The sequence below is a fragment of the Sorex araneus genome, chromosome 3 (genome assembly GCF_027595985.1).
Source record: "Sorex araneus isolate mSorAra2 chromosome 3, mSorAra2.pri, whole genome shotgun sequence".
Taxonomy (NCBI): Eukaryota; Metazoa; Chordata; class Mammalia; order Eulipotyphla; family Soricidae; genus Sorex; species Sorex araneus.
The window spans coordinates 186238785-186261383 of NC_073304.1; the positions used below are offsets into that span (position 1 = coordinate 186238785).

At 42.1% G+C, this 22599-nt stretch overlaps 1 long non-coding RNA gene across 1 annotated transcript in view; it reads left to right on the plus strand.

Moving 5' to 3' along the window:
* Positions 1–14555, plus strand: part of LOC129403615 (uncharacterized) — a 20042-nt gene extending 5487 nt beyond the window's left edge. Inside the window, exon 2 of the long non-coding RNA XR_008629335.1 lies at positions 13402–14555. This is a non-coding gene — a long non-coding RNA (uncharacterized LOC129403615). The remainder of the gene's footprint in view (positions 1–13401) is intronic.
* The last annotated feature ends 8044 nt before the right edge of the window (positions 14556–22599 follow it).

Genomic DNA, 22599 nt, shown 5'->3' on the forward strand with positions numbered 1-22599 from the left:
TACTCCTCAAGTTAGTAGATTACAAGGGGAAACAATAGAGTGCTGCTCTCTCAGCCTGACCCACCACAGTACTGGTGGTGAACTAAGTACACAAGGAGGTCAAGACTGGCCAAGTCTGCATGAACATCTACATGGCACAGATACTTAAAGTACTCACCAAAGCAATTATCAGGCTCCATCTCGGATCAGGTTGATCTGAGTGGTATGACAGCTGGTCTCTCTCACCTGAATATTTTTGGGAACAGTCGTTTTCAGACTGATTCTCTGCAGGAAAAGGGAGTTCCAATCTTCTCCCAACTTGAGCTGATTTCCACCCCCCCCCCCTTTCTTAGTTTATTGTATATTCTCTCAAGAGAATTTTAGGAGAAGACACTGGAGCAAAATAGTTTATTATTAAATAAGTAAGGGAGAGCAGAGAGTAAAGGTATTTTGTTTTATACCTGGAGTAAGTTGTTTAGGTGATTTCAGAATAATGTACTATGAGTTGCTTTGCAAGACTAATTATATAAGCTTTTCCCAGTGTTACCTTGACTTCTGGCTTTCTGTGCAAGTAAGAATCTAGTTGCTAGGTTATTGTCAAAGAATAAAGACTTTGTGCTCTGGTGATTCTCTTCATTATTTCCTGAGAATGGCTGACTGATTAAAGGGTAACTCCCAAACATTTCTTGATTTATTGACTTCCTGAAGTTTATTTCCAAGGACCATCTATACTTTACTGCTTATTTCTCTTCCTTCAGGTATTTTCCCCTCTACCCCTTCCTCTCAGTTTTGGCGCCACACTGGCAATGCTTATAGGGACTTATTCCTGATGCTGTACTCAGAAATTACTCCATTACTCCTGGGAGTGCTCAGGGACCATGCTGGGAATTAAACTTGGTTGAACAGGTTGGCCATGTGCAAGGCAAGCATGCTACCTGCCCTGTCCCTCTGCCTCCCTTTTCCTTTTTAAAATGGGATATTCTGTTTGGTGTTCTCAAGGGTTACACCTCATGGTGCTGGAGACTGAATTCAGATCGAATACATGTACTCTATTATTTTAGCTATCCTGCAGCCACTTTTCCTTTTAAAGCACATGTGATAGTTGGGTGTGTGCAAGGCAAATGCCCTACCTGCTGTACTATCACTCTAGCCGCCCATTACACAGTTTTCGGGATGGACAATAATCAGTCTTCAAGAAAGGACTTGACGGGGTAGAGAGTTAGTATAACAGGGGTAAGGTGTTTGCCTTGCATGCAGCCAACCTGGGTCTGATCCCCAATATTGCATAAAGTCCCCTAAGCCTTCTAGGAGTGATTACTGAGCACTGCCAGGTGTGGCCCCAAAACAAAAAAAAAAAAAAAGGAAAAAGAAGAGACTTGACAGCACCATTTGTCACACCTAGTTTATCCCAACATCACCAGGGTTCAGAATGATACAAACTTTATTTTTTTTTTTAAATTTTTTAAATTTTATTGAATCACCATGTGATAGTTACAAGCTTTCATGTTTGGGTTACAATCTCACAATGATCAAACACCCATCCCTCCACCAGTGCACATTCCCCACCACCAATATCCCGGGTATACCCCCCCTTTCCCACCCTCCCCCTGCCTCTCTGGCAGACAATATTCCCCATACTCTCTCTACTTTTGGGCTTATCGCTTGCAACACAGACACTGAGAGGTCATCGTGTTTGGTCCATTATCTACTTTCGGCATGCATCTCCCATCCCAACTGTTCCTCTAGCCATCATTTTCTTAGTGATCCCTTCTCTATTCCATGTGCCTTCTCCCCTCCGCTCATGAAGCAATCTTCCAGGGATGGAGCAATCCCCCTGGGCCTTGTATCTACTGTCCTTGGGTGTCAGCCTCATGTGATGCTGCCCTACGCTCCACAAATGAGTGCAGTCCCTCTATGTCTGTCCCTCTCTTTCTGACTCATTTCACTTAGCATGATACTCTCCATGTTTATCCATTTATAAGCAAATTTCATGACTTCATCTCTTCTAACAGTTGCATAGTATTCCATTGTGTAGATGTACCAAAGGTTCTTTAACCAGTCCTCTGTTCTCGGGCACTTAGGTTGTTTCCATATTTTGGCTATTGTGAACAGTGCTGCAATTAATATATAGGTACAGATGTCATTTCTACTGTGCTCTTTTGCATCCTCAGGATATATTCCCAGAAGTGGTATTGTGAGGTCATATGGAAGCTCAATTTCTAGCTTTTGAAGGACTGTCCATATTGTTTTCCAGAAAGGCTGGACCAGTCGGTATTCCCACCAACAGTGAAGGAGCGTTCCTTTTCCCCCACATCCACGCCAGCACTGGTTGCTTTTGTTCTTTTGAATGTGTGCCAGTCTCCGTGGTGTGAGATGATATCTCATTGTTGTTTTGATTTGCATCTCCCTGATGACTAGGCATGTGGAGCATTTTTTCATGTGCCTTTTGGCCATTTGTATTTCTTTTTTGAGGAAACTTCTGTTCATTTCTTCTCGCCATTTTTTGATAGGGTTGGAGGTTTTTTTCTTATATAATTCTACAAGTGTCTTGTATATCCTGGATATTAATCCCTTATCAGATGGGTATTGGGTAAATATTCTTTCCCATTCTGTGGGCTCTTTCTGTATTTTGGTCACTGTTTCTTTTGAAGTGCAGAAGCTTCTTAGTTTGATGTAGTCCCATTTGTTTATGTTTGCTTCCACTTGCATGGTCAGTGCTATTTTGTCCTTAAAGATGCTTTTAGCTTCAATGTCATGGAGAGTTCTGCCTACATTTTCTTCTATGAACCTTATAGATTCATGTCTGATATTGAGGTCTTTAATCCACTTAGATCTGACTTTTGTGCCTGGCATTAGACAGAGGTCAGAGTTCATTTTTTTTGCAAGTAGCTATCCAGTTTTCCCAGCACCACTTGTTGAAGAGGCTTTCCTTGTTCCACTTTGCATTTATTGCTCCTTTGTCAAAGATTAAGAGGCCATATATTTGGGGGTCTGTGACAGGATATTCAACTCTGTTCCATTGGTCTGCAGGTCTGTTTTTATCCCAATACCATGCTGTTTTAATTACTACTGCTTTGTAGTAGAGTTTGAAGTTGGGAAAGGTGACGCCACCCATCTTCTTTTTTCCAAGGGTTGCTTTAGCTATTCGTGGGGGTTTGTTGTTCCATATAAATTTCAGGAGTGTTTTGTCTATTTCTTTAAAAAATGTCATGGGTATCCTGATAGGGACCGCATTAAATTTGTATAGTGCTTTGGGTAGTATTGCCATTTTGATAATGTTAATTCTCCCTATCCATGAGCAGGGGATGTGTCTTCATTTCCTAGTGTCCTCCTTTATTTCTTGAAGTAGTGTTTTGTAATTTTCCTTGTGTAGGTCCTTCATCTCTTTGGTTAACCTGATTCCAAGGTACTTGATTTTCTGAGGTACTATTGTGAATGGGATTGTTTTTTTAATGTCTCTTTCTTCTCTTTCATTATTTGTATATAAGAAAGCCATGGACTTTTGGGTGTTGATTTTGTAGCCTGCTACTTTACTATACCGACTTATTGTTTCTAGGAGCTTTTCTGTAGAGTCTTTAGGGTTTTCCAAGTATAGTATCATATCATTTGCAAATAGTGATAACTTGATCTCTTTCTTTCCTATCTGTATGCCTTGATATCTTTTCCTTGTCTAACTGCTATGGCCAGGACTTCCAGTACTATATTGAATAGGAGTGGCAAAAGCAGGTAACCTTGCCTTGTGCCCGATCTTAGAGGGAAGGCTTTCAGTTTTTCCCCATTGAGAATGATATTTGCCGTGGGCTTTTGGTAGATGGCTTTGACTATATTGAGGAAAGTTCCTTTGATGCCCATTCTGCTGAGAGTTTTCATCATAAAAGGGTGCTGAGTCTTGTCAAATGCTTTCTCTGCATCTATTGATATGATCAGATGGTTTTTATTATTTCTTTTATTAACATGATGAATTATGTTGATTGACTTGCGAATGTTAAACCATCCTTGCATCCCTGGAATGAATCCTACTTGGTCATGGTGTATGATCTTTTTGATGAGTCGTTGGATTCTATTTACTAATATTTTGTTGATGATCTTTGCATTGAGTGATACAAACTTTTCTAAAACTCCTAGGTTTCTAGGAAAGGCATTTTTGGATATAAAGCTATATCCAAAGATATAGCTTTATATATAAGTCTCTTTATATATAAAGAGACTTGATTAGCTTTTTTTTTGCTTTTTGGGTCACACCCGGCGATTCACAGGTGTCACTCCTGGCTCCGCACTCAGGAATCACCCCTGACTCCGCACTCAGGAATCACCCCTGGCAGTGCTTCAGGGGACCATGTGGGATCCTGGGACTCTAACCCGGGTTGGCCTCGTGCAAGGCAAACGCCCTACCCGCTCTGCTATTGCTCCAGCCCCCGAGACTTGATTAGCTTTTTAAAAGATTTATACACATTTCAGTGAGAGAAGTCTTCCATTAATTCTACTAAAGTCAATGCTGTAGTAAAAGCAAATTAATGGAAGTTTCTTACTTTCAGCAGTCTTATTCAGCTTTTTTTTTTTGTGGGGGGAGGGTCCACCAGGACCATACCTGGTGGTGCGCAGGGCTTATTCCTGGCTCTGTGCTCAGGGATCACTCTTGGTGGTGCCAAAGATCAAATCTGGGTTGGCCGTGTGCAGAACAAATGCCCTACTATCATGCCAACCTTATTCGACATTTAAAATGTTTTAATTTCATTTTTATTTACAACTTCGTTTTTGTATTTTGAGGTTGAACCTAGGACCTCACACATACAAAGTATATGCTTTGCCAGTGAACCACATCCTGGTTCCTTTTGTTCTTCTGTTTGTCATAGGAAGGACTGAATACTTTAGTTTGTCTGTACCCTTGGAGGGAAGTCCATTTTTTTTTTTTGCCTTTTTTGGGGTCACACCCATTGATGCACAGGGATTACTGCTGGCTCCGCACTCAGGAATTACCCCTGGCGGTGCTCAGGGGACCATATGGGATGCTGGGAATCGAACCCTTGCCCTGCAAGGCAAATGCCCTACCCACTGTGCTATTGCTCTAGACCCAAGGAAGTCCACTTTTAATGCATGTACAAAACTAAACTCTCTTCCAGACTTCTACTACCCTTTTATTTGTGCCAGTGCCTGACGTCCACATCATTATCTCTGTCTTACAAACAATTTAACTCTGTGTAATCACAAAATAAATAAGTGAGCACGGCAGACGGTGGTCTCTCTTTTCCAGCTACGTGCATTTGGTGTCTATGAGCCGCTGCCCCACCCTGGCCTGCAGCCACCACCAACAGACGCATGAAGGAAGGAGCAGGCTGCCAGGCTGGTTGGTGATAAATTGTCCTTTATTCCATTCTCCTCATGCGCCTGTTCCAGTCTCACTCGACTCCCCATTCCAGTCTCCTCCTGTTCCCCATGCTAGTCTCTCTGCCCTCAGTCTTGCAGCCTTCATCCAAGCCTAGCCACCACACGTAGGTCCAGTAGCACAATCAACCTATGGAAACCCTTCCTCATCTCCTGCAACCAAGAGATCCGCTCAAGGGCGAAATACCACCTCGGGGTGTCTTTTTCTTTTCCTTAGTCCAATAACCATTTAAACATTCATTTTAATTCTACTCCTTAATATTATTAGTCATTTTGTATGGGCACAGTGAGAGTTACATTTAGCTTATAGGGTGGCTTTCCTGGGTACATCTTGCTATAGGTCTCAGACTACAATTCTCAGGCCAGATTAGTCTTTCCTAACCCTAGTAGGGTCTTAATCCAGTTGCTACTCTTTGGATCATGACAGAACTTGTCCATGACCATGTTCTTAACTTATAGTTAAGTATTATGGTGCCTGGCCTGCCCCATTTCAATGCTAGGGTAGCTTACAGCTTGCCCTGGGTTCATCCAGTCCCTTGTCGGAACCCTGCTTTTGGGTGCTAGGAACTAAGGGCAACTGAGGCTTAAGTCGAGAAAACAGAAAACAGCTGCCCAGGAGTGAATATTATTCGGAGTCAGTTAACTCCCAATTACAAAAGCATAGCATTAACTGTCTTCACAAAGGACATTGCTCTAAAGTAACTATGCGAAGGACATAAGGAGAAGAGAAAAGCATATATCTTACAATAAAAGCAATATAACTTATGAATACAAACCCAGTTTCCTAGAAGAAGCTAACTTCACAAGTCAATAGAGTTTGATTAGGAGATAAAGGTGATTGATTGGGGAAGCAGAGCACAGAAAAGAGGGTAAAGATAGACACAGAGGAATGGACGTGCCTCTGGAGCACTGTAATGGGTGTAACCCAATAAACCTAAGCTCCCTGTGGTCAGGGAGAAAGGACAAACTAATGTTATCCTACACTCCTTCATCAAAACTTCTTTCATGTAGCAGGGATGGTTCAAAGAAGAGTGTAGAATATATATTTTGTACCATGTGGTTCACCAGGCAGTACTGGGAGTGCCTCCTAGTTCCCCACTTCCAGACTTTTTAATTAGATTATGCTCCAGAGATAGGCTAAAGGGGTAATTTTACATTTATTTAATTTTGGGGTGAACCACACTTGGTAGTACTCAGGGCTTACTCCTGGCTCTGCATTTAGGGTTAACTTCTGGTGGGCTTGCAGGATCATATGGGGTGCTGGGGATTGAACCCGGGTTGGCCATATGCAAGACAAGTGCCCTGCCTGCTGTACTATTGCTTCAGTCCTCCAGGTCTTACAATTTTTTGGCGGGGGTCACATCTGGCGATGCACAGGGGTCACTCCTGACTCTGCACTCAGGAATTACCCCTGGCGGTGCTCAGGGGACCATATGGGATGCTGGGAATTGAACCCAGGTCGGCCGTGTGCAAGGCAAACGCTCTACCTGCTGTGCTATCGCTCCAGCTCCAGGTCTTACATTTTTTAGCCAATTAGACTCTTTAAAGTTTTTCAGAACAACTGGGGCTGGAGCAATAGCACAGCGGATAGGGCGTTTGCCTTGCACGCGGTCGACCCGGGTTCGATTCCCAGCATCCCATATGGTCCCCTGAGCACTGCCAGGAGTAACTCCTGAGTGCAAAGACAGGAGGTAACCCCTGTGCAATGCCGGTGTGACCCAAAAAGAAAAAAAAAGTTTTTCAGAACAGCAGTTTTTATTTTATCACCTTCGTTAAAACGAAGTCAGTTTAGAGCAGTGGTTTCCAGTCATTGTCCTGTAGACTTGTGCTGGGCCACAGAAATATTCTGAATGCCTGTGAAAGTTTATTGTCATTTAAATCATAGTCCATCTGAATCATGTAGTTGTACTATTTTAAATATTCATATATAAATGTTATTTGTGCCTTAGTAGTCAAGTTCATGTAATATTTTTCTAATTTTCATTGTTATGTAGTCACAAAAAGGTTGAAAGGCATTGATTTAGAGAAAAACTATTATCCCTACTCTGTGTATTTAGAATTCATTTTTGGCATGGAAAGAAAATAAATATGTTCCTTGCACAGATTAATCTTATTAACATGACATTGATAAAATATGTAACTTTAAATTATGTACATATAGAATCTAACTTCAGATTAGTAATTGTATCTAATTTTTTCCCAAATAATTACTGGAATTTAAAAAATATTTTAATATCCATATAAATGGATGTTGAATATGGAATATTTCAATATCCATGTGAATGGATATTGGAATATCAATTCATCCCTTTTTGTAAGAAGTTAAACACTTACCCTTTGTATTGCTTTCTCTTACTTATGCCTTTTTCTAAGGTAGAATTGGGGAAACAATGTCTTGCACAGTTTATGAGTTATTTTCTAGGGCTGCCAGTTCCCCTTCATAGCTACAACAATAGCACACACTGGGCTTCCAAACTCTTTTCTCATGGAAGTCTGGACAACATCACTGTGAGTGGTGCTAGAGGGCTACACCAGGGCAATGTCCAGTCTCAGCCTCCTAATACTTTAAAAAAAATTTTTTTTATTAGTGAATCACCATGAGGTACAGTTACAGACTTACAAACTTTCGTGCTTGCATTTCAGTCATACAGTGGTTGAGTACCCATCCCTCCACCAGTGTCCATTTTCCACCACCAATGGTCCTAGTATCCCTTCTACCACCCCTACCCCGTCCCCTCCACTCTACCCCACCTCCGTGGCAGGACATTCCCTTTTGCTGTCTCTCCTTTTGGGTTTTGTGGTTTGCAATAGAGGTATTAAATGGCCATCATGTTCGGCCTATAGTCGCATCTCCCATCTTGAGCGGACCCTCCTAGCATCCTTTACTTGGTGGTCCCTTCTCTATCTGAGCTGCCTTTTCCCTCAGCATGCAAGGTCAGCTTCTAAGCTGTGGAGTAATCCTCCCAGTACTTATCTCTAATAATCTTGGGTGTTAGTCTCCCATTCTGTTACTTTATATTCCACAAATGAGTGCAATCTTTCTATGTCTTCCCTCTCTTTCTGACTCATTTCACTTAACATGATACTTTCCATGTTGATCCACATATATGCAAATTTCATGACTTCATCTTTTTTAATAGCTGTATAGTATTCCATTGTGTAGAGGTACCGAAGTTTCTTTAACCAGTCATCTGTTCTTGTGCACTTGAGTTTTTTCCAGATTCTGGCTATTGTAAACAATGCTGCAATGAACATACGAGTGCAGATGTCATTTCTACTACACTTTTTTTTGCCTCTTTGGGATATATTCCCAGAGGTGGTATTGCTGGGTCAAATGGGAGCTCAATTTCTAATTTTTTGAGAAGTGTCCATACTGTTTTTCAAAAGGGCTGAACCAGTCGGCATTCCCACATGCAGTGTGGAAGAGTCCCTTTCTTCCCACATCCATGCCAACACCTTTTGTTGTTGCTTTTGTTCTTTTGGATGTGGGCCAGTCTCTGTGGTGTGAGATGATATCTCATTGTTGTTTTGATCTGTATCTCCCCCCTAATACTTTTCTTTTTTTTGCTTTTTGGGTCACACCCGGCAATACACAGGGATTACTCCTGGCTTATGCACTCAGGAATTACTCCTGGCGATGCTGGGGGACCATATGGGATGCTGGGAATCGAACCTGGGTCAGCCGCATGCAAGGCAAACTCCCTACCCGCTGTGCTATCACTCCAGCCCCACCCTCCTAATACTTTTGACCTTAGTGTTAAGCCTGAGCATTTGACCAGATCACTTTCCTCAGTTTTTCCTTATTGGTTCCTTAGTAATCTCTAGTAATCTCTAGTAATCACTGGATCTCTGTTAACTCAACTTTTTTTTTTTTTTTGAGGGAGTGTTTTGGACCTTTCAGGCAAAATTGCCCAGTTCTTATCCACTAACTGCCTACTGAGGGAATACTAAAGAGAGAGCCTTTAGAACTTTAAAACAGTGTTAGAAGAGACATTCAAGGCCTAGAGAAGTGTTAAAGATGTGTTCCTAGATAGTAAGAAAAAGCTCTCCATTCATGTCCTTTCATTTTCTGTCCACTTTCCATCCATTACTTCTTTCTCCTCATTTTAGCAGGTCTCCCAAGTCAAGCTTAAAGAATCTGTTCCAGGTTTTATGGCTTCATAAAATCATCTTTAGTCATGAATAAACTTCAAGGAGTGGTTGGTTTTGGTTTTGGTTGTTCAAAAAAATTGGTGCCAGGGCCCCAGGGTTGTTAGTCAGTTATAGAGCACCTGCCTTCCATGTCTTTGAGTTTAATCTTCTGGGACTGGCCCACATGCTGAGTGTATTCCTTGCAACACTGCCATTTGTGGTCCCTGGCACCACAGCAAAGTGTGTGAGCACTTAGCTAAGTCTGCTAAGTGACACTTACCACTTAGTAAGTGTCACAACTAAGTGTGCAATCCCCATCCTATAACAGCAACAGAAGGAAAGGGAAGGAGATTTTTTTTTGCTTTAAGGCCATACCCAGTGATGCTTAGAGATTATTTCTGCTTCTGCGCTTCTGCACTCAGGAATTACTCCTGACGATGCTCAGGAGTGTCAAATGGGATGCCAGGAATGGAACCAGGGATGGCTGTATGCAAGGCAAGCACCCTACCCACTGTACTATCACTACAGCTCCAGAAAGGAGAGATTTTTAGTCTTGCACACAATATGCATTTTCCTCCAGCTTGCTTTTTTTTCACTTCAGATTCTTCTCACAGAAATATCTGTGGTTCTTTTGTTACACATCTGATTTATTATTTTATTTATTTATTTTTTCTTTTTTGGGTCACACCCAGCAATGCACAGGGGTTTCTTCCTGGCTCTGCACTCAGGAATCACTCCTGGTGGTGCTCAGGGGACCATATGGAATGCTGGGAATTGAACCCGGGTTGGCTGCGTGCAAGGCAAACGCCCTACCCGCTGTGCTATCGCTCCAGCCCCTGATTTATTATTTTAAACAGTTGCATGCTGCTATTTAGTATGACCTTTCTACTTTCAACTTTTCAGACTTTCCTTTATGAGCACTTGCTCATTTCCAGTTTTTGGACACAGGGTGAATCTACAAAGATCATGTTTGTACTTATATCTTTATGCACTTTGTGGTTTTATTTGTACAGGTCAGAGTCAAAGAATAGGCTGCAAAAGATGAAAGACCATGAGAATTTTAAAAACTGAAAAAAAGAAAAGGAAAATAGGTGATATTGTCATTACATTTTAGATTGGAATTTACCAGATAAGACTTTGACCATAAGAGTGGTGTATAGGGAAGATAAATCAGGGATTTTAACTGTTAGAAACAGGAAGGACTTCATAATGTTTAGATTAATTGTGAGGACTCATAATGTTTAGATCAATTGTGAGGACTTCATAATGTTTAGATTAATTGTGAGTTGAAAGTTTGTTCCCTAGAGAGGCTGGACTGAGCCCATAGGTTTATACAATTGGAAGAAACAGATTCTGTTCGATATTTTTAGTGAAAGGTTCTCTAAGGGTCTGACTTACAGGTATTACTCAAAATTCATAACCATACAGTCTTCAGTTGTTTAGAAACAGTTGTAATGAAACTTAGCATTCAGTTTTGTTATTTCTTTTCTATTGGGGGAAGGGCCTATTCCATTCAGGGGGCCTGGTGGCCATTCCTGGCCAAGCAGGTCTCTGGTTCAATGCTAGGGTTGTAGGAAGCAGATATACTCAGGATCTTCAGTGCTGTAGATTATTTGTGTTGCCCCAGCAGTGTTGGGGGCTTTCAGGGCTGACAAGAGGCCCTGTGGTACCAGGGACTGAGCCCAGGGTGGGGATGTGACTAATGTGTGCCATAATGGCTGTGCTATATCTCCTAGTCCTCAGTTTTATTTCTTGGCAAGTGCTGCTTAAAGTTATTTGGGTTCAATTCCCAGCATCCCATATGGTCCCCTGAGCACTGACAGGGGGTAATTCCTGAGTGCAGAGCCAGGAGTAACCCCTGTGCATCGCCGGGTGTGACCCAAAAAGCAAAAATAAATAAATAAATAAAGTTATTTGTGCTTTCTGGGCAAATAAAATATATATTTCATATTTCATGTAGTATATATTTCATGTAGTTAGTATTTCATGTAGTATAATTTCATGTATACTCATGTAATTATGATATTTTTCAGTAGATGAATGGGGGGAAGGGGTGGAAGCAGAAAGCAGATGTGAGAGTAGCTTTGTCTTTCAAGCAATAGACTATAACAAGAACAGAGAGAGGGCTCTAGATAGGGATGGGTAACCAGTAGAACTGGTAAGAGGAAGAAGTTGAATTTCAGGAGAACAGGGTTAAGTTGTGAGGGGAAAACTCTGAGTGAGGAGATAAACTCTAGAAAAGGAAAGGAACTGGACTTAGATTAGGCATTCTCAAAGGGTTGGAGGAGGGTGGACAATAATCTCTTAAACGTTTTAGTGGTAAGTAGTCCAAAGAGCAATGCACATAAGCAGGTGGGGTGCTTATGTTTGTGGAGCCAGTGCTGTAGTACTGTGGGTAAGGGCACTTACTTTGCACATAGGGTTCAATCTCTGGCACCCCCATATAGCTTTTGTAGCCTGTCAGGAGTAAGCCCTAAGCATGGCCCGGTGTGGCCCCAAAACAACAAAAATTTTACAGTTGTGGTGACAGAAAACAATTAGGAAAAAAAACCTTAAGTTTTGTAAGGGGGAAGTAATGAAAAAAAAATGTAGAGAAACATAGTTCATGGTATGATTTCTCTACTATACTTGCTATTTCATTGTTCACCCCCAAAGAAAATAATGGATTCATTCAGAACATGAAGCGGTAGATTTGAGATCCCGAGGCCCTGTCTGGCAGAGGCTGACTTGAGCTCCTCCCTTGCCCTTATCTCAACATCAGTGGTGGAGCAGGTATGGACACTGGGCCCCATTCTTAGGTGTTATCATGCATTGTGTATAAACATGGTATCAATACGGCTCACCTTGACCACCTTCCCACGAGATTGGCATCTCTAAACTGCTTGGATTGACTTGTTCTGAAGCTTGGTTTAGTCAGCATTTCCTTGAACACTTGAACATTTAATCCTGCTTCCTCCTTCTAGCTATTCCTCGGTAGCCACAGACAGTACCTGGCCTCTTTAAAAAAATTTTTTTTTTATTTAAACATCCTGATTTACAAAGTTGTTCATAATACATCTGGTTTTTTTTTTTCTTTTTGGGTCACACCTGGCGATGCTCAAGGGTTACTCCTGGCTCTCCACTCAGGAATCACCCCTGGCAGTGCTCGGGGGACCATATGGGATGCTGGAATTGAACCCTAGTTGGCCGTGTACAAGGCAAACGTCCTACCTGCTGTGCTATCGCTCCAGCCCCATAATCTGTTTAAGGCATTCAATGCTCCAACACCAATCCCATCATCAGTGTGACCTTCTCTTCACCATTGTCCCAAGTTTCCCATCTATCCCCAAGATTACACAGGTGCTGGCTGCCTGAGGTTACACAGGCATGCTGGCTCTCTGAAGTTGCACAAGCATGCTGACTATTACTTCAGTTGTCTTAAAATTATTTGGATTCCATTCCTGCTCTCAGGAGGAGCTGGTAGCACCTGAAATTTCTTTCTTGTTAGTATTTTTTTAATTAAAATTTTTTTTATAATGTAGTTCACAGTAATTGTTTACATTCAGTATTTCAATACCAATCCCACCACCATTGCACCTTCCTACCACCATTACTTTGGATCTTCCCACCACTATCCCAGCCTACCCTTTAGGCACATGCCAAATAGTTTATTGAGGGGCTGGAGCGATAGCACAGTGGGTAGGGCGTTTGCCTTGCACGCGGCCAACCCGGGTTCGAATCCCAGCATCCCATATGGTCCCCTGAGCACTGCCAGGAGTGATTCCTGAGTGAAGAGCCAGGAGTTACCCCTGTGCATCGCCGGGTATGACCCAAAAAGAAAAAAAAATTATTGACCTTATAGAGCTGAGCCTGAGGTGGTTTGTGGGTGTGGCTCCCACATACCTAACTTTTGACTGTTTAATTTTTCAGGAAACTTGGTGCCAGTTGTTGGGGTCTGACCAGAGGCACAGTGGAATTTTGGGGTATCAAGAAGCCTGTAGACACCATCCAGCTGCTGATGCATTCACCACGCAGGTACAGGTTTACTTGCTGGGCGGCTCCAAACCTTCCAGTACCTGGACTCTTTTCAGAACTGAACTACAGGGTGAGATCTAAGCTTTTTAAAAAACTTTATTTTGACTGAGCAGTGAAGAATCCTGGGCGGCGGGCACTGAAAGCCGGAGAATGCTCCGGACCCCGGACTGGGCCAACAACACCTGGGTGCCCCAGATGGAGAAGGTGCAGAGTCCCTGCCTTCTCCAGATGGAACCCCGGCGACACTGAGCTTCTACTAACACAGCTCCCATCTGTGGAGACCCGGACTATTTCTCCAAAATATTTCTCCTTTCCTGATATACAAAAAACCACTCAGGAACAGCTTCTCCACCCCTGAGAGGCCATGATTCCAGAGGCACACAGACCAATCTTGGAACGCAGCAACTGCTGGCAGAAATATCTCTGGACTTAATTACTAAGATACCAGAATTCCAAAACCGTGCGGCCGCTTTTGTGGCCATGCAACATCATATGTTCTTCATTATTAGCAGTAGAAAACAAATGATCTAATGATGCCTTTTCAGCAGACCTGATTGTTGGGGGGAAAATTCCAGATAATAATAGTGGGGGTTTTCTGTCGAAAATTGAATGTAATCAAAGTAAAGAGAGAGTAAAGTGAAAATCATCTGCCACACAGGCAGGGTGGGGAGTGGGAGGGTGGTATACTGGGGTTCTTGGTGGTGGAACATGTGCACTGGTGAAGGGATTGTTGTTGGATCATTGTATGACTGAGACTTAATCCTGAAAGCTTTGTAACTGTTCTCATGATTATTCAATAAAATTTTAAAAAATAAACCCTTTATTTTTATAAAATTGCTCACAGTAATTCATTATATTTAATATATGTGTATTTTTAATACACAAACACCAATTTCACCACCATTGCACCTTTCCACTACCGTACTTTGAATGTTTCCACCCCAAATCCCAAACCATGCTCCCCAAAGCAGAACTGGAACAATTAATTTTGCATTGCTTGTTATGAATAATCTGTTAAAAATGGTCCAATAAAGTTTTCTTAAAGAAAAGTGTGTGAAGATTGTTCTGTTTCATCCTGGAGCCATTAAGCCTTTGTATAAAAGATTACTAACATGTTTGTTAAACCCAGTCACATGTCATGTGCTATTCTTGGTACATCAGTGGTGTAGAGTATGAGAGGTCCGGGAATTCTATAATTTAGAATATGATTATACATCAGATTCACTTATAGGCGAGACCTATGTTCCTCTCTTCTGGGAGCTTTTTTCCTGAGTCTCTGGATCATGGCCGTTGATGAGAATATATGGCGCCATTGGCAGTTTGTGGATGTGACTGTCAAGCTACTGATGGACTTGGGAGATAAGGAGCCCATTCCCACTCCTAGAGAGCTTGGAGATTTCAGCCAGGGGTCCCGCATACCTGAGTTTTTCTGCAGATGCACTCATGGGTGAGACTCGTCAGAGCTTGTGGAGAGCAGCCATGAGCATGGTGGCGATTGGGTTCTGGAGGTTTTCGACTGCTGGGACTCTGAGGTGGGGAAGAAAACTTAACTGGCCCTCTCCCAGTTGCCCCGGTGAAGACAGCCTGGTACGGGGACTGGACATGGTACCTTGGTGTTTAACTTCACCTTTGAGAAACCCAAGTTTAAAGACAACTGATGTGGAGTCGACAAGAGTGCACAGGGACACAGATATTTCCCTCCTGGAATCTCTGCCCAAAACTCTTTAAATAACCCAAACTCTATTTACCTTTCTCTTCATGCTTATATTTACCTTGTAATTCTACATTACTCAAATTTCTTACATTGATTTCTAGATTTTTGTTTTGTTTTGTTTTGGAGCCACACCAGGCCATGTTTAAGGCTTACGCCTGGTTCTTCACTTCAAGATCACTCCTGGCTGTGCACTCGGGACCGTATGGAATTCTGGGTATCAAACCCTGATCAGCCATGTACAAAGAAAATGTCCTACATATTATACTCTCTCTGACCCATTTCTAGATTTTTTAAAATTTTGTCAACTGTTTTTAAATATTTTTGTTCTATTCATATAGTCTACGTTTCATAGCTCAGAAATTCCCAAATACTGTGACTTAATCACCTAACTTAATAGTTCCAGTAATTACAATTTCCAGTTCTGAATTTTTCACTATTTTCTTGCAAATTTTTAAATTTCATATCCTTCTTATAACTAAATAACCTTAATTTAAAAGTTTTACAGCACTTTAAGGGATTAAAGCACTTTCTGCTATTGAATCTTCTCTGTCTTGTTCAATGTCACTTTTAGAAAATACTTTAGTCTTGCGACTGGAGCGAGAGTATAGCAGGTAGGGCCGTTTGCCTTGCACGTGGCTGACCGGGATTCAGTCCCCAGCATCCCATATCGTCCCCCTCGCACTGCCAGGAGTAATTACTGAGTACAGAGCCAGGAGTAACCTCTGAGCATCGATGGGTGTGACCCAAAAAGAAAAAAAAGTCTTGTTTCAAGGATACTAAAGTTTCTCTAATGTTTCTGAAAACTAATTTAAATTTTGCAGAAATCTCCTAGTGATATACTGGTTCTGCTTTCTCAAGTCTCTCTCTTTTTTTTTTTTTTTCTTTTTGGGTCACACCCGACGATGCACAGGGGTTACTCCTGGTTCTACACTCAGGAATTACTCCTGGCGGTGCTCAGGGGACCATATGGGATGCTGGGATTCGAACCCGGGTCGGCCGCGTGCAAGGCAAACGCCCTACCCGCTGTGCTATCGCTCCAGCCCCTCAAGTCTCTCTTTTTAAATGTCTGGTGACTTGTGACTATCTTCATATTAAGAGTGAAGCACTAAAAACTGAGTGTTCCCATTTGATAGTGCTTTTCAAATTTGGCATGGGATGCTTAGTATCAGTATTTTTCTTTTCTTTTTTCTTTTTTATTGAATCACTGTGAGATACAATTGCAAAGCTTACATAATTAAGTTTCAGTCATAAAATAATCAAACACCCACCCCTCCACCTGTGTACATTTTCCACCACTAGTGTCCCCAGTATCCCTCCCGCCACCCCCACCCCACCCCACCCCCTGCCTCTCTGGCAGACACTTTTCTTCTTTTTCTCTCTTTACAGTATCAGTATTTTTCAGTCTTTCCTATCAGAAAGATTTTGTTTCACTGTAGGGATAGTTTGTTTCTTATAGGGATATTCAGTCACCAGCATTCCATTTTCCTATTGAAGTATATAAGCCTGATCATCAGCAATCTTGGCAACATTTGGACGCAGAGAACTGGGAATTCACTGTTCTATATGTTGGTTTTCACTTAGATTTTCTGTTTTCAGTAAGAAACAGCTACTTTTATCCCAAGTCCAGAACCTATGTCCTAAAAGTTTAGAGCAAAACTTAATGCTGTGCTGGGGAGGAGGGAGTATTGCCTGCCTGAGTGGAATTATTGAGAATATGGGGGTTTTGCTTTTCATAGAGATTTAGGGAAATAGCTCAATGGAGAACATGTTTTTTCAGTGTACACCCCCTCAACTCCCCACCAAATGGAAACATTTTTAATTTTTTTGTTTGTTTTTTTGACCACACCTGGCAGTGCTCAGGGTTTAGTCCTAGCTCTGAACTCACGAATCACTCTTGGCAGGCTTGGGGGATCATATGGGATACCACACATTGAACCTGGGTTGGCAAGGCAAGTGCCCTTTCCACTCCATTGTACTATATCTCAGGCACTATTTTTTTCTATTATGTTTGGTCTTATCTGCATCCTTTCCTTCAGGAATAATTGCCCCATGTCTCAGGATTTGTGCTTGTTGGTCCACTCATGCTCTGCAAACACCTGGCTTTTAATTTTCTCCAGTGTTCTATGTTAATTAATATTTGTCCATTGGCTTCACTTGACAAAAATATAGATGTTGTCTTTTATCTACTCTAGTATCACCCCTAATTTGCTTTTCAATTTTATCTACAAATTTATTAGAAATAATAAATTACAGCATATGATCTGGACAAAGTAAAAAGTTAATTAAGTTTGACTAGCTCTAATCTAGCAGTTTCCAGTTTTCTTAAATTTCTCCAGAGTCAAAACAATATGGACATTTCTCAAAAAAACTAGAAATTGAGCTTCCACATGGCCCAGCAATACCAGTCCTGGATATATACTCTAGGGATCCAAAAGTACAGTGCAGAAAAGCCTTCTGCACTTCTGTTTATTGTAGCACTAACTATGCACATTAGCCATGGGACAACCTGAATGCCTGAGAACAAATGACTGGATAAAGAAACATTGGTACATCTACATAGTGGAATACTACAAAGCCACTAGGTCCAGTAATGAAATTTGTAATGAAATTTGCTTATAAGTGTATAAACATAGGGAGCTTCATGCTGAGTGAAATGAATCAGAATGAGAGGGACAGACATAGACTCACTGTTCTCATTTATGGGATATCTTAAAAAGACCTAGTGTGAGACTGATATCCAAGGACAGTAGAAATGAGACCAGGAGGACTGGTCCATGGTTGGAAACTTGCCACAATTGGGGAGAGGGGGAGGGCCAGTTAGGACTGAGAAGGAACCACTATGACAATGATAGTTGGAAATGATCAGTCTGGACAAGAACTGAGTATTGTATGAAGGTAAAGTGATATACATGATAGATAAACTTTTAGGACCTGTATTGCAAACCATAATGTGATTCTCACATTATATGTGTGTGTGTGTGTGTGTGTGAGAGAGAGAGAGAGAGAGAGAGAGAGAAGGAGGGAGGGAGAGAGGGTGGCAAGTGGAAAGTGTCTGCCATAGAGCTAGGCTGTGGAGTGGTGGTGGGAGGGAACTTGAGGACATAGGTGATAGGAAATGTGCACTGTTGGAGGGATGGTTGTTGGAACCTTGTATGGCTGAAACTTAATTATGGACAGCTTTGTAACTGTGTATCTCATGATGATTCAATTAGAAAAAGTTCTCCAAAGTCTCTCAAATCATTTTGTTTGTTTGTTTTATTTAGTTTTGATTTGGGATCACACCTGGCAGTGCTCAGGGCTTACTCCTGGTTCTGCACTCAGGCATCACCCCGGCAGGCTTTGAGGACTATATGGTGTGCTGGGCAGGGATTGAATCCTGGTGGGCTGCATGCAAAGCAAATGCCGTACCTGGTATACTGTTACTCTGACCCCTTCAAATTCATATTTTGACTTATCCCTAAAATAGTTAAAATGGGAGGCAGGAGCGATAGTGCAGTTGAATAGGGCATTTGCCTTGCATGCAGGCAGGTTTAATGAGCAGGTTAAATTCCCAGCACCACGTATTGGCCTCTCCAGGAGTGATCCCTGAGCACATAGCAAGGAATAAATTTGAGCACTGCCTGGTGTGGCCACTCCTTCCTCCCAAAACAAAGTTAAAGTGGGGTCAGAACTCAGGGGTGTTGGAAACTCAGAACTCAGGCACAACAGTAAAGTTTGTGCAAACTTGTGTACATGAACTTGGGTGTTCTCCCACTGTGTGACCAAAACAAAAAAAAGTCAAGGACCCAAGTCTACTTTTTATGAATTTCGTTAATTTATGGAAAATTTATTGAGTGTACCTTTCTATTCAGATAAATATAATGACTTTACTGTAGAGTTGACATTGTCCTTCTATTTGATAATATCCTGTTCCTCTCTTTCACTTTCTTCAAATTAGAGAATTTATAATTAAAATAAGAACCCAGCACCCAGGATGGGAAGCAGGGATTTAAGTAAATTTATGCTGTGACTCCGTATTCTAGAGTTCTCTTCACTAGCCCTGTTCTGCTCTTTCCCACATGTCAGCTACCCTACAAACATGGAGTCTGATTATCAAAGGAAAAGTGACCATCACATAATCAGAACATTCATAAAATTTCTTACCTATGTAATATGATGAATACTATAGATTTCTTCAAGCTTTTAGTTTTATTTTATTTTATTTTCAATTTATTTTTTGCTTTTGGGGTCACACCCGGCATGCACAGGGCTTACTTCTGGCTCTGCACTCAGGAATTTCCCCTGGCGGTGCTCAGGGGATCGTATGGGATGCTGGGAATTGAACCCAGGTCGGCTGCGTGCAAGGCAAACTCCCTACCCGCTGTGCTATCACTCCAGCCCTGAAGCTTTTAGTTTTAAACAAAAATGTATTTAATTAAGCTAGGTACTTCATTATCACCAAAAACTAATAATAATGGGCCACATTCCCCTGACCCTGAATGTGACAGGAACAAATGGAGATGTTATTGGTGCCCGCTTGAGCAAATTGATGAGCAATGGGATGACAGTGATGCAGGTACTTCATATATTTTTGTTGAATAAAAAACATAAGCCATTGACCAATAAAACTTCCATGTTTGGGAGGCTAAGAGACAAAAAGAACAAATTCTGCAACCTCATACTTCTAGTTCATCCATAAGACAGAGACATCATGGTAAGGATATTAAATTGGGAATCAGAGGAAAACGGTATGGCCTAATTTTTTTCCTTAGCGATGTCTGGCTATTATTACTCCTGTCTCAGTGCTCAGGGGCCACTCTGGGAGGAGCACTGGGGACTTTGTAGTATGGGGGATCAGCCCAAGTTTATTGCATGCAAGGAATGTGCATCAGCCTTTTGAGCTATTTATCCCAGCCACTGGACTCAGATTTTTTTTAAACCATAGTTTCCTCATCCACAGGCTACCTAGAGGCATTGTTGTGGCCTTCCATATGATTTGTTTTATCAAGGCCTTCTGCTTCTCATCCTTACTTAGTCTGTGTACTACCTGAAGATAACAACGTATGCTTTTTAAAAAATTTCAGCCAAATTTAGGGCATTTATGTCTTCAGTCGTACCTAAGTTAATTTTATTAATTTATTTTTATTGAATAACCATGAGATATAGTAACAATATTACTATATCATCATCATCATCATCATCATCCCGTTGATTGTCAATTTTCTCGAGCGGTCTCAGTACCGTCTCCATTCGTTCTAGCCCTGAGATTTTAGAAGCCTCTTTTTACTCGTCCTTCCCAATGGTGCCACATGGAGGGTCTTTCAGGGTCAGGGAATGAGACCCATCATTGTTACTGGTTTTGGCATATGAATATGCCACAGGGAGCTTGCCAAACTCTCCCATGCAGGCAGGAAACTCTCGGTAGCTTGCCAGGTTCTCCAAAGGGGAGAATTAGGCTATAAGATGTAGCACGGCCGCTTTGCGGCCGTGCGCTTCCAGGAGCTTAGTCTTAAAGTCTCTGGACGTTGTCCTTTGGTGGGATTACACAGCGCCAGGGACAGTTTTTGGGTGTGACCACCTATCTACTGGAAAATGAGGGATCTGGGCGGAAGAGGCACAGTCCCCATCCGAGTAAGCTTGGAGATCTCGGCCCTGGGTCCCCCACACCTGGGTTCCTCTGCTGGTTCCTTCATGCATGAGGCTCATCTGAGTGTGTGGAGAGGGGCTTTGAGCATGGCTGTGGCTGGGTTCCAGAGGTCCTTGGTGGCGGGGGCTCTGCCCAGGGTGGGGAGGGAAACTCAACCACTCCCTCCGAGGGGCCCTAGTGAAGACAGCCAGGCGCGGGGGCAGGAGACTCTGCTTGCCCCCGTGCATACCAGTAGAATATAATTATAGCATCTAATGTGGACATAGTCAGAATCTCCTAAAACTGCATGAGGGGAAACTTATACTTCTTCCCTTTCCACACCTCAAACACATGAACTATTGTAAATGTAATTGAGTTGAACTTTTCTTTAACAATCAATCTCCAGGTGAACAACGTCTGCAACTTGCATGAATAACCAGAAACAAAGCAATTTATCTTATAGAACTGAAAACTGAGAACCAGTGGTATTCAGTCACTTAAGAGGATAATTTGGAAAAAGAGCTCTTCAAAGAAAGGTGGGTCTGGCAAGATCTAAAAAATGCTAAAATTAGCCTTTAGCTAAAACAGCATGCAAGCACTGGCACATAGGACTACTTAATAGGGAATAGAGAAATGCAATTGAGAAGTTGTCTAAAAGAAAAAGTTCTTGACATCCCACAGACATCGCATGCTGAAGCCCCAGCTGCTGCACCCACACCCCACAGTCATCGCCAGCAAATGGTCAAACTTCACTACTTCACAACAAAGTCTGCAGAAACGCCAAGCCAATCAAAGTTCTAGGTACAACTGGTTTTCTGAATGAAAACCCTGGAGTCTTCTTGGAATGGAGGCAGGTAGCCAACCCCAAAACCCTGTACTGTTGGATGCCCCAGCAACCACACCCACATGGAAACAAGGACTCAACTTCTCAGTTTCAAGACTAATCTTGGAAGAGACACAAGCCAAGAGGCCAAAACTCATTGATATACCAGTCTTGAAAACTCTGGGGTCCCCTTGGGATGTGATGGATCAAAAATTATCCCATTTTTACAGATCCTCCAGGAGAAACACCTCCAAATTCCACAATACTGATGGCCCAGTAGGAGCACATCAAACTAGATGGGAAAGTAGCATAGAAGCCAACTAAGCTCAATTAAAACAACAACAACAAAGCATTAACACAGAGTGTATGCATATATATGTATATGTATGATATCTTGAGGGTACGTGAAACATGGATTTTGCGCCCAAATAGCAGTGCAGTGGTAGCAGGGCCAACAAGTCAAGAGGCTATCAACCTCTATCCTGCCATTGGTAGGTGAGGGCACTGGGGGTCGTAGCTGGTCTGAGAATAAAGGGCTTTTCCTAGGTCAGAGGGAGGACTGTGCATTGGACTGCCTATTGTGAAAAGCAGTAACAGCCAACACTACTATATAACAGCATCCCAGGTGAGCATCAATAAATTTATATTTATTTCATTTAAATACGAGGGTAGGATTTATATGAAATAAATCACATGATTCAGATTGGCTCTGAGAGGCGTTGGCAGGGCACCAGGCTAGTGGCATGATTGCTCTCCTGTGTCATCTGCATAGCATGGAACACATTGCTCACACTGGACTCCAGATTCTTGAGTTTTATTCCCTTTTCTTTGCCAGCTTCAGGCTCTACCAAACATTTAAGAAATGTGTATATATTCTGAGTGGCTCTGAAGTCGGACTCTGATGTCTAGTTTTATAGTTGGTGAAGGCATCCCAGGCCGAACTTGCCCGAG